General features: G+C 36.9%; 1 long non-coding RNA gene across 1 annotated transcript in view; it reads left to right on the top strand.

Moving 5' to 3' along the window:
* The window catches only part of LOC107182605, an 87661-nt gene extending 76315 nt beyond the window's left edge, over positions 1-11346 (top strand). Inside the window, exon 8 of the long non-coding RNA XR_001513326.1 lies at positions 10930-11346. This is a non-coding gene — a long non-coding RNA (uncharacterized LOC107182605). The remainder of the gene's footprint in view (positions 1-10929) is intronic.
* The last annotated feature ends 784 nt before the right edge of the window (positions 11347-12130 follow it).

Genomic DNA, 12130 nt, shown 5'->3' with positions numbered 1-12130 from the left:
TTCCTGCTTCTCTCTTGGAAGACAAGGGGTTACACTCCTGACTTAGTGAACAAGGAATTTAGGAATGGGCGTTGAAGATACCATCTTCTCCAAATCTTCCTGCACATTCTGCTCTCAACTGAGGCTACTTTCTAGGTGTAATCTAGAGAGCTAGACAGAAAGGTCCCTTTTCTATTAGCCTCTGACTTCTAGCTTTGAGGGAAATCTATGTATTTCCCAAGAAGCGGTGTGTTCTGTTTGGTCTCTCTGGTCATGTCTGATGGTCTACTCGCGCTTGAGCCATTTTGCCCCATGTGCCAGGGGATTTCCCTTTTTTTCTTCCCCCATGTAAGCAGACAATTTGCTGCTTGATATTTCTGCATTTGACTGGAGTCTATTCTGAACCATTGTGTGGTGGCTGGGCACTGCAAAATGAGTCAGTTCCTGCAGTTTGGTTACAAGTTCTCAAAAAGTATTTCAGAATGTGGATGTGGTCAGCATAGTCATTTTCCAGGCATCTAAAAGGAAACCCACATCAACTGTAACAATTGAGCTGCGAACCTATGGCCTAGCTTTTCCTCAAAGGAAAGCTTGTAGCTCCCCTAGAATCTAGCCTGTTCTTTAGCTCTTCAGTAGAATTCATCTTCATATTTGCAAATCATGTTTTAACTGTCACTGTATGCACAAGCAATGCGATAGAAGCTTTTGCATCCATCACTTTTTGAATGTGGACAAAAGTTTGCCAAGAAGTTATTTTTGTAAAATGGAATCTATGGAATTAGACTGTAATTAGTACAAAATGTAGAATGTGGCTTAGGGACAGGAACTTTGGTGATTTCAGCTAATGCACTGAAGAAAAACTAAGATGGTTTAGGTTCCAATAAAATATATGGAAATGAGACTATTTTGTTTACTAATTAAGTTCTGAGCCTCCATAGACTTAGCAGCAATACTAATTAAAAATAATTAAATCCTTTTCAAGCTTGAAAGGAATTTCAAGTTTGTCAATGGTTAGAGAATATTTTAATTCAGCATAGGTTTTAGAAAATAATCATTGTGAAATTTTTATCCTTGGGTACCCAGGAATCCTGTAAAATTTTGAGTTCTTAGTTATCAGTCTTGTACCATTATTGACTGGAATTCCATTATGACTGGAATTTTCAATGATATGAAAACAAACAACAGACTAAAGGGTAAATTGTTTGAAGAGGTGCATCACCAAAGAAGATATATGAATGGCAAACAAATGAAAAGATGTTCAGCATTATTAATCATTAGAGAAATGCAAGTCAAAATTACAATGAAATACCACCACACACCTGTTTGGCTACATTTAAAAAGCCAATCATACCAAGCGTTGGCAAGTTTGTGGAGGATCTGGAACTCTCAATACATTTAAGTAGAAATGTAAAATGGTACAAACATTTTGGAAGACAATTTTGGCAGTTTCTTAAAATGTTACATATACACTGACCATAAAACCCAGATATTCCATTCTAGAGAAAAGAAAACATATGTCTCCACAAAGACTTGTACATGAATGTTTACAGAAGTTTTACCAATAATAGGTAAAAACTGGAAACAACACTAATAATGTTCACCAATAGGTGAACGGATCAACAAATTGTGGTGTATCCATGATGGATACTACTCAATAATGAGGAGAGAGCTACTGAGGCATCAAGAACATGAATGACCCTGGACTAAATGAAAGAAGCCAGACAAAAAAAGTACATACTATATGATTCCATTTATATAACATTTCTTAAGGATGGAAAGAGATCTATGACACAAAGCAGATCAATGGCTGCTTGGGGTGGGGAAGGTAGGATGGGTAATTGGGAGAGGTTGCAAAAAAGCATGAGGGTACTTTGGGGCTGGTGGAGAATTTCACTACTTTATATCTTCATTGTGGTGATGGTTCATGGGTGCAGTTTATTGTGTGCTAGTTATTCCTCAATTTTAAAAAACTTTTTAAGTGAGCAGTCATTGTTATAGTAGATGGAGGGTTTTTAGATGACCTTTTTGGCCCCACCCCACCCAAAAAAAACACACCAAACAAACAACAACTTAGCATCTCTTAGAAAAAAGCTGATTAATGGTTTTGGGTTTAAAATGTAACCTTCTAGTACAGATGAGAAACCAAAGTTAAACTGCAAACATAAATGTGACAGCTTTAGCTGCTCCTGTTTACGAGGCATTGAAACACGCGGTTCAGGAAGTATCTTGTTCAGCACTATGGGGCAAGCCATCTGCCTGCTTTATAAGCATTTGCACTCAAACACTACTGTAGCACTCACCATATGATGAGGGTGAAAGCATGTGAAGTGGGGTTCAGATTGCAAAGATAAGACATGAAAATACCACCTTCAGAGTCTACCATTAGAGAAATAAATCTCTTCTATTTGCAGAGTGCATGAAAATTGATAAAGTACTTTCATGGACCTCATTTTGTGTGATCATCTCAATGATACCATTATAGATAGGATCAGTATTATCCTCATTTGCTTGGGGAACAACCCGAAACCCAGGGAAGCCAAGCTCTTTGAGCAGAGGTCACCATCCCCCCTATTACACCCTGCTGCTTCCCTAAAGTCATGTAATTGAATATTTGAGCAGGACTCTTTGCTCATCAATATGTCAGACAGTTACTGGAGTTCCTTCTATTTGTATATGAGGCATTTGTGACAATGATCCCCTCTAATCTTCTGTAAATGGATAACAACCACAGGCTCCTTAATGTTGTAAGGGTCAAAGATTCCTATAGAAATGAGCCATAGTAGCTGGACAGCACCATATACACAGTGCGTTCTGAAATTTACTATGTGATTTCCCTCATCGGGCCTGACTGCTGATGACATGAATTGAGTGAGTGGCTTTGTGAAACCAACATGGAAACATGAGAGCTTAATTCCCTTAGTTGCCCCATGGTTTCCATCAAGATTGTCAAGTTTCATAATAAGTGAAATTTTGTGTACTGAATTATTTTTAATTCTTCTTTAAAAGATCATTTTCCTGAGTTTTTTGTCTGTCCCTAGTGGCACATTTAAAATTTGACTTGTTTTCTTGACTTAATCCCAGAGTTCCCATTTCTAAACTTTCTATTCATGCTTTTAAAATTTATCCAGGTTTATTCTAATCTTAGAAAATCAGAAGATATAATAATATGAGAGCACAAAGATTGTAAGGTTTTGTCTGAGGATAAAATTCAATAGAGGGAATCCATATTTTTGGTTTGTTTTATTTTGCTTTTCCACCAAATCCTACAGGTTCTGCTCTTTTAAGTACCTCTATTTATTCCATCGCTAATTCCATGTCCCCTCCTGGCTTCCCTAAGGGCAAATATGAAGGAAAAGTGGTGATGTACACAACAGCTCTTTCCTGTCAACATAGGATTTGTGCTAACTATTAATGATCTCAGTAGTAGGATGAAAATAATTATCATATGGATTTCTTTATAGTTTGTTTCCCGGACCACAGAAAGTTTAATAATCTGGATAGGACTTATAAAAGAGGTAGTGTCAGAATGAATAATAATTGTCAGTGAGAAATTGGAATAGTTTGATGCCATTACATACTAGCTAGAAATGGAAGGCAGGAGAATGAACATGGGGTTAGAACACTGAGTTGGGAAGGGGACAAGGTAATTCTGGGCTTAGTTAGGTAAACTGGGTTCATTCCTGGCTTGTCACATCCACAGAGGATTTTATAGGCAACCCAGAGTCTGGATAGCCCAGTTGTGGTTCGGATTGCTCATCAGACTCTGAAGTTCACTGCTTTTCTCGCATTGCCAATTGACATCCAGTGTGTTCTCATTAGAATTTAAGAGTTCCCCTTGATTTCTGAGTTCTTATGCCTTGCCTTTTTGTCTAAATGAGAGGGTTTTGCTGTTTGTTTTTTACTGAAAATTATTCCTTCAGCACACGGCCATTCACACTTCCTCAGATTATCCCCAACACCACACACACACACACACACACACATTCTCTTATCTTCCTTGAGCCAGTTCTTTCAAGTACCTCTACTGACCTCTTTCTCCACTCATAGAAAGAGGAACCAGATTTCCCCTGTGTTACTTACCATCATTATAAACAGCAGTTTTGTTTCTGTTATTTCCCCTTTCCAACTTAGTGATAAAGTTTGCCACTACTGCTCTCCCCAACCCTGCACAGGAAGAAATACTTCCTTCCTCAATTTCTTGACTTTGCCCAGGCCTATGAATATCTTCCCTTTCTCTCGGACTCCGGATGTTCACCTTTTCAAACTTTTTTTTTAACTCCCAAGAGTTCCTCTTCCTTCATCCTTCCTCTCCCAACCTTCTGGTTTTCTCCATCTGATAAACTTCCCCTTCTACCTAGTTAATAGCGGATGCCCATGAAGCTGTTGCCTCATTGAGTGCCTTAGTGTTGTGGCTAGGTTTTGGCCTTCTCTTAACATTCCTTTTCTCCTTGGCCCTATTGACCAACACCTTTCCTTCTTGCTCTTGGTCACATTTAATGACCCTACCTCTTCAGTATCCCTCTTCCTTTTTACATTCCACACTCCTTCTGTGACCATCTCAAAAATCCATCTCCAATTTTAAGTTGAGATATTTTTTTATTTTTTGAATCTTACTTTAAATTACATTGATAGCATTTCTCCAAACACGTTTGCTCTACAGAACCATCCATACACTGTCTAAACCCACAACTGTGAGCATAGACATGTTCTAGCATCAACTAATGAGAGAAGGGGAAGGAAATGCTGTTGTCAAGTCCTATAATGGCCGTTGCTTTGTACTGAATATTACCACCAAAACACTTGATTTCCTTAGGACCAGTTGAAGAACTGGTCAGACATCTACTCAGTGGTGACCACTCTTGGAATAAATACTTCATGTGTAGGGTAGGACTTTGTACTATTATCTTTCTTTCACTCTCTAGAAGTTTAAACATATCCTATCCCCCCACATTTTTCCTTCATTTAACACCATAGATCTCATATGTGAAGCCCAGTGTTAGCTTCTGGTAGATGTCTACGATTCTTGGAAGAGACTTCATTTGATTACAATATCATTCACTTTATAACCATCACAAACAAAAGAAGTTTCAACATATGAATGTTCCCTTTGTTTCCTCCCCCCCCCTCCAATTACTTGTTCAATTTATCATTTTTTTCCATTTCACCATTGTTCTTGTTTATTTGTTGTATAGAATTGAAGGCAATTAAGATAGCCTTTCTGAGCCCCAAGGAATGATATAAGACAGTGCTTTCACTGGCCATGCTCTGTTAGCAAAATATACTCCTTTATAAATAGCTTGATTTTATAAGCACCCACAAATTTTATAGGAAAGTATCATAAAATTAAGATGGAAATCAAGTTGTTTAAAGGATAAAGAAATACAAGAATTTTCCTGAAGTGGAGATACTCTCCCACTGTTTTAGGTTATTTGGGGTGTTTTTTTTTAAGTGTTTTTATCAGTACTTCACTCATATTTCTTTTATTTGACAAATATTTACTAAAAGATTCCTATGATCTATTGCCGTGGTCGACAAACTGCAGCTCGTGAGCCACATGCGGCTCTTTGGCCCCTTGAGTGTGGCTCTTCCTAAGCCTTAGGAGGACCCTAATTAAGTTACTAACAATGTACCTACCTATATAGTTTGAGTTTAAAAAATTTGGCTCTCAAAAGAAATTTCCATCGTTGTACTGTTGGTATTTGGCTCTGTTGACTAATGAGTTTGCCGACCACAGATCTAGTGCATTAGTATGATCTAATATCAATACCTGGAGAATCTCAAAAGACCAAGACTCAGTTCTTACCCTCAAGGAGCTCACCTTCTCATAGGGAGACACATTTCTAAATAAATAAATAAAGAGCAGCTTGGTTTGTGTTTCTGGCTGACACACACAAATTGAGTAATCAGGGAGCAGGCCAACTAACTAGTAGCCTGCAACTAACTTTCTGAAGGACTCCAGGAAGGTCCCTTAGAATTCTAGGAAAGGCTCTTTGAGCTGGGCCCAGCAGAGAAAGAAGAAGGCTGGGGTGAGCAGTGTGCAGAGGCCAAATATTTGCCCCTCCTTAAGTCTATCTGAGCTGAGTGAAACTTGATGGCAAGAGCCAAGGGGGAGACCAAATGAATTTTGTACCATGAGAACATTGAATGTTGAGGATTCTGTACAGTGGCAAATGCAGTCTTGGTGGAGATTTGATTATAAATGAAACTGTCAATATCATGTGTATGTAATGTTGATGCCTTTAGAACATAGGCCAAGGCTTGGAAATGAGAACAAATTTGAAAAAACTCCAGTAATAGTAAAGAATAGTAATGGATTGTGATTTAAATAAAAGTTTAAGTCAGGAATTCTTGGGGGAACCAACTCGTTTTTCTATTACTTAAAGGTTCAGAAAACAGTGACCTTATTTTGAATTTTTTTTACTTATCATTGATAGAATGCAAATTATTTTACTTTTTCCAATTATAGGAATTCCTCACCAGTATTGCACACTGCAGACATCGTATGAAGAAAATGCCTTAGGGGTTTCTTTCAGAGAGATATTTGCAAGTGAATTTAGTGCAATTAATTTCTGGAACTTGTCCATAAAAAGGTTGTTACTTTGGTAAAAACTATCCTTTTTCTTGGCATGTTTTTAATGAGTAAAATTATTCATTTTTTTATCCAATGCCTGTTTTAAAAAAATTTGGTTTTTATTGAGAAGGATTGCTAAATACTATTTTTGAAAACTAGTCTGAGTCCGTCTTTATGGGCTGTGAGTGGTTTCACCTTTAGAAGCTTGTTTTAGTATCTTATGCCAACCCCATCCCTTCCCAGGCCTGTTCAGACTGGAATTATTTGGCAAGGAATGTCTTTTTATATATAAAAAAAAACCTCTTGAGCAGGAACATCTCAGAAATGTTCACCTCAAATCTTCCAGTTGACTTGCGGAGCAATTTACTAAACAGAGTGATGTGAGAATCAAGTGACCATCAGCTGCTGTAAATGTTTTGGGTCAGTGTAGTCACAGGATCTCAGGTATGCACCAGTTGGATGGATCGCAACCATGTGCTAGTTATGGAGAGACCCTGGCTCAAATACTCTGACGTAACACAATAGGAATTAAAGTCCATGAGAACATACTTTAATTAGACACCTGTCTCTGAAAGATTGGTTTGTCCTCTGGCATAATTTCACCCTGTGACACAGTGTGTGTATGTGTGTGCATTTCTTTCCCAGCTATAGAGTTCATTGAACTTTTCTTCTTAACCACATGGGAGGCAGTTTGTTTTTTTGTAAACGACTTTATTGGGGTAAAATTGATACACAAAGGACTGTACACACTGTGCACAATTTGATTAATTTGAATATAGGCAAACACCCATGACACCGTCACCACAATCAAGGTAATAGACATAGCCAACACCTTTCAGTGTCCGTGTGTGTGTGTGTGTGTGTGTGTGTGTGTGTGTGTGTGTAAAAGAACACTTAACATGAGATTACCTCATGAGGCAGTTTTAGTTCATTTCTAAAGTAAACACTGACTTTGTTCGAAGAGCATAGTGCTGTATGTGTTCTGTCAAGTCATAAATATGTTTGAGAAGCTGACCATGTTTGTATTTAGTTATATAAGGCTCCTGGTATATGCACTCAACTATGAAATATCATGGGTAGGGGTTGCAGGGGACATCTAGACTTAAACTTTACAATTCTGACCTAGAAAAATTAACATTCTGACAATGCTAACAAATTGCTCATTCCTCTTTATTTACTTCCACATATAGTGATGGGGTCAAAAATTTCTTTTAAAAAACTATGTTTTCTAAAGTTTTATATACTTATAGGGGGCAAAATAGAATTAGATAATCTGTTCAAAAGACAGGGCAAGTCTACTCTTCCTTTCATTGAATGCCTCACAATGCAGCATTTCTTTTCTTTTTAGTGAAAGTTTGAGAATATTTTATATCTGTCACCTTAGGTTTAAACATCAATGGGTTTCCTTATTTCTTGGTTTGGTTTATAGGGCACCCCTGTTCTAATTCTGGATGGTAAACTCTTCAACTTCTTCATAACATTTTAAGAAATGGTCTTTACTCTGGTTCCAAGTAGTTTTCCAACAGCAGGTGGCAGGCTTAACTTTTAATCATGTTTTCCTCCCTTTAAACTGTCTTTCCCATTATGTGTACCTCAAATAAATGGTCTTAAACTAGAACGGATGGAGGTTCTTTATTATTTTTCTTTTGACTGTTTAAACTATGAATAGAACCTGAGTTATGAGTACCTTGGCTACAGTTTTATCACCCATCCCTGTGGCTTAGTTGTATTCTTGTTAGATAGTGGAATTATATAATGTGACATTTTTACTTAGACCCTATTTCTTTGGCTTTTATTCATAATCTTTGAAAATGTATTATTGGTTAGTATTCTATGCTATAGTATATTCCTTATATATTCTATTGTTTGTATTTTAAGAAACATTAAGATATGTATTATTAGCTAGTTGACACTGATCTGTAGAGTAAGTAGCCTTAAATAAAATTTTATTTATACTTTTTCCTTTTTGTATTATGTAGAAAATTTAAAAGTGGGAGGAATAACCATCTTAACTTTATAGTTCTTCAGATTTAGTAAGATTTATGGATAGATAGGGCAAGCTTTGAGCGTTAAAAATATCATTCTTCTAAAATAAATATGAACCCAAATTTACAAAAGATAATGATTTGGATTTTGGCATTAAAACTAACCAAACTAAATCTTTGCTTCATTTTAATTGTGAGTCTAATTTGTAAGACTTATGAGCATTTAACACTAGTGGTTTATGAAACGTAAATTTGTGTTCTATGAATGTTTGATTTCTACATTGAGGATGAGATTCAGTTAAACATGTATAAACAGGGTGTTACTGTTTTGTTATCCCTTTGGTGTATATGCCCTGGGTTTTAGGCAATGCCAGTATATACTTCATAGATAGAGTTGCTTTCAATTTCTTTAAAAAAGAAAAAGAATTAGCAATCAAACAAAAACCTACTTCACCTTGTGAATTCCACCATTCTCTTCCTCTAAGAGCTAACTGCCTGGTGAAACAGTATTACTACAACTTGGCAAGTGGGTTCCTTCTTAAAATTTGACATCTGTTATTAAATAATTAAAGCATTCCCTTGAAATCTGTATATTGAAAGCTCTCATTCAGAAGTCCAGCTGCATGCCAAATTATACTAATTTAAAGTTCTAAGTATGGTCTTTCTTTCAATTGAGGATAACTTTCCTAACCTTTTCTAAGTGACAGCCCAAACATTTAAAATTCATAAAAAAGTGGGATTCTAAAACATGTGTACTTGGGGCAAAGTTGCATAGTCATTTACTATCTAGAATAATTTTAAAAGTCAAACAATAATGGGCCACAGTGATCATATGCTAATATAAGAATGCCTTATTTTTTAATTTTTTTATTGTTTAAAGTATTACAAATAGTAGTACATATGTCTCCTTCCCCCCCCCATTGACTTCCCCCCAGCATCCCCTACCCACCCAGACTTGCCCTCACCCCCGCCCCCCAGTATCTTGCGTCTATTTGTTGTGCTCATATGCATGCATATAAGTCCTTCGGTGGATCTCTTACCCCGCCCCCAACCCTCCCCTACCTTCCCCCTGTAGTTTGGCAGTCTGTTAAGAATGCCTTCTTCATTACTCCCGGTTTTTTCCTACTTCAGGGCTTTGCTCTGACTCTTGCCTTATTCAGCCATGCTCTTTCTCACCCCCGGTTTATGCATAGTTTTTCACCTTCAAGAGATCCGCTCAAATGTCACAGTTGCAAGGAGGCTCTCCCTGACTACCTTATTTTTTTTTCTTTTTATTTATTTATTTATTTATTTATTTATATTACAAAGGGTATTACATATGTGAAAAAAATGCACTCTCTTTACAAAGATATTAAAAGCTCTGAAATAATTTTATTAATTGAGATTTCTCTTAACCATTTTTAAATCCTAATGATTTAAATCACACCTTTATTTTCAAATTCTCTAAAGTCTTTTATATGCTAAATCAACTTTCTAATACCCACAGGATGAAAAACTGACTAACTTTATTTGCCCATTCATTCATTCATCCAAGAAACATTTATGGGTTATCCTCTATGATCTACTCCCTCCAGTGGTAAATTCCCTAACTGCACCTTAAATCTTAAGACTCTTAGTTCCATGAGTGGAGGGATTTCATGCTCAGTGACTGGCATAACATACAGAGAAGTCACTTGGTATAGGCATTTTTAGGGCGGCTGAGTGAATAAATGAATAAATCAAGGAGTGGACAATTATCTTTCAATTTTTTTAACTTACATTGTATTATGGGAGGAAAATTTAGAACTGACATTTGAGTAATTTGCTGCTTTGATTACTTTGTAAACACCTTTTTTCAGTTTTTTGTTGTTATTTTAGACATTTGGTGGAAATAAGTGTATCATTCTCAACTTATAGCAGAAAACAATATTTTACTGCAATTTATTTTACATATGTGTATCATTGCTAGATTACCCAAGTTAAACGGACATAAAGCAAACAAAGATGCTCCCAGGACACAATAAAATGGTAGATTGGTGGTTTGGTTGTGGTTTTTTGTTGTTGTTCTTGTGGGGGTTTTTTTCTTGTTTGTTTTTCACATATAAGATATTTTACTGCAAAACATTCCAAGTAATTATTTTTGAATTTTCTCACAAATAATAATGAATGCTAGAAGGGCTGGGATATTAATCTTTTTTATTTGTTGCTGGATCTCTAGCACCTGAGAGAGTATCTGGCACTTCACTCAATATAACCATCAATACATGTTGCATAAGTAAATAAATCTAGAGGTTGTTTTAAACGGTATACATAAGATTATTGTTAGAATGTCAATAAATAAAATATGCAATTGAATTTCTTGATACATTTTTCAGATAAGTTTCCAAGATTGATATGTTCTCTTTCCTTCCACAGAGCTCCTGCCCAGAAGTTTTGCTGATCATCTAACTGCTGGTATTTGTAGGTGCCCTCAGTGGCTCAGTAGTCAGTGTAGATCCTGTCTTTTATAATCAGTAGCTACATCTGGCTACTGGGTCTCTGGTGGCATCTTTGAGCTTCTATCATACTGTCCTGAGCCAAAGTTATTGGAAAACTTTACCTTGATTTATATACACAGAACTAAGTTATGGGGTGGTAAGTCTTCCATTATTAGCCAAAATGTGTGGACCATTAAGGTTTAATAAATGATGTCGTGTATTTGATTTCAATACCAGAAGTGGGAGAAATCTAGATATTTTATCCATGGATTGATTTTCTCTCTTCCCCCTGTGGAAGGATTCATTCTCATTCTCCCTCTCTCTCCCTCTCTGTCTCTCTCTCTCTCCCCCTCTCTCTCTCCCCCTCTCTCTCTCTCCCCCATCCCTCCCATTCCTCCCTTCCTCTCTCCCTCTCAATCATTTGATCACAAAACTATCTACCTATTTACCTGTCTGTCTTATCCACCCATCCATCTTTTTTATCTCTGGACCTTTAAATGGCATTCTCATAATAATGTGATGATTAAATAATGACAACTGGATGTTATGACCATATAAGGAAATTTCACTGGCAGTATGTAAGTCCTAGCAGTGCATTCTGACTTGTGGTTGTCTCTTCCCTGTGGTAGAGAGAATAAGTATCACAAAGAGCAGGCAGCTGTGTGAGGACTTGCAGGCCCAACATCCAGGTCTGGGGCTTGAACCTGGCATACAATGTAGATTTCTGTGTTTGTTAAGCAACAGCTACATTGTCTGCTGGGTTTCAGGCTACCTGGAAACATGTTCTTCATGCCTGCCTCACCAGTGCTTCTTCACCTGTGCTGTTTTGGAATAACTGTTTTCCAGGAAGCATAAACCAGTAGGCTTTATCATTGGACAGAGTGCAGAGAAAGGACGCCATGAACGCTGATCGCCATAGCAAAGAATGACCTTATTTTATCCAAGATGGTCTTACGCACCAGCCTAGGAAACAGAATGAGCCAGAGATAAGATGTAATGCTATCCTTCCTTCTCTCTGCCTCAACTCTTATCATTGACCATTCTGTTTCTATTCATAATTACTATCAGAAGTCATAGCACAGCCCTGTAACTTTTGTGAATGATTCTGTTTCACTAGAATCTATCTCTCTCACTCTGCC

The sequence above is a fragment of the Myotis davidii genome, unplaced genomic scaffold (assembly GCF_000327345.1).
Source record: "Myotis davidii unplaced genomic scaffold, ASM32734v1 scaffold411, whole genome shotgun sequence".
Taxonomy (NCBI): domain Eukaryota; kingdom Metazoa; phylum Chordata; class Mammalia; order Chiroptera; family Vespertilionidae; genus Myotis; species Myotis davidii.
The sequence above is the reverse complement of the archived record's forward strand: the minus strand, read 5'-3'. Positions and strand labels throughout refer to the sequence as shown.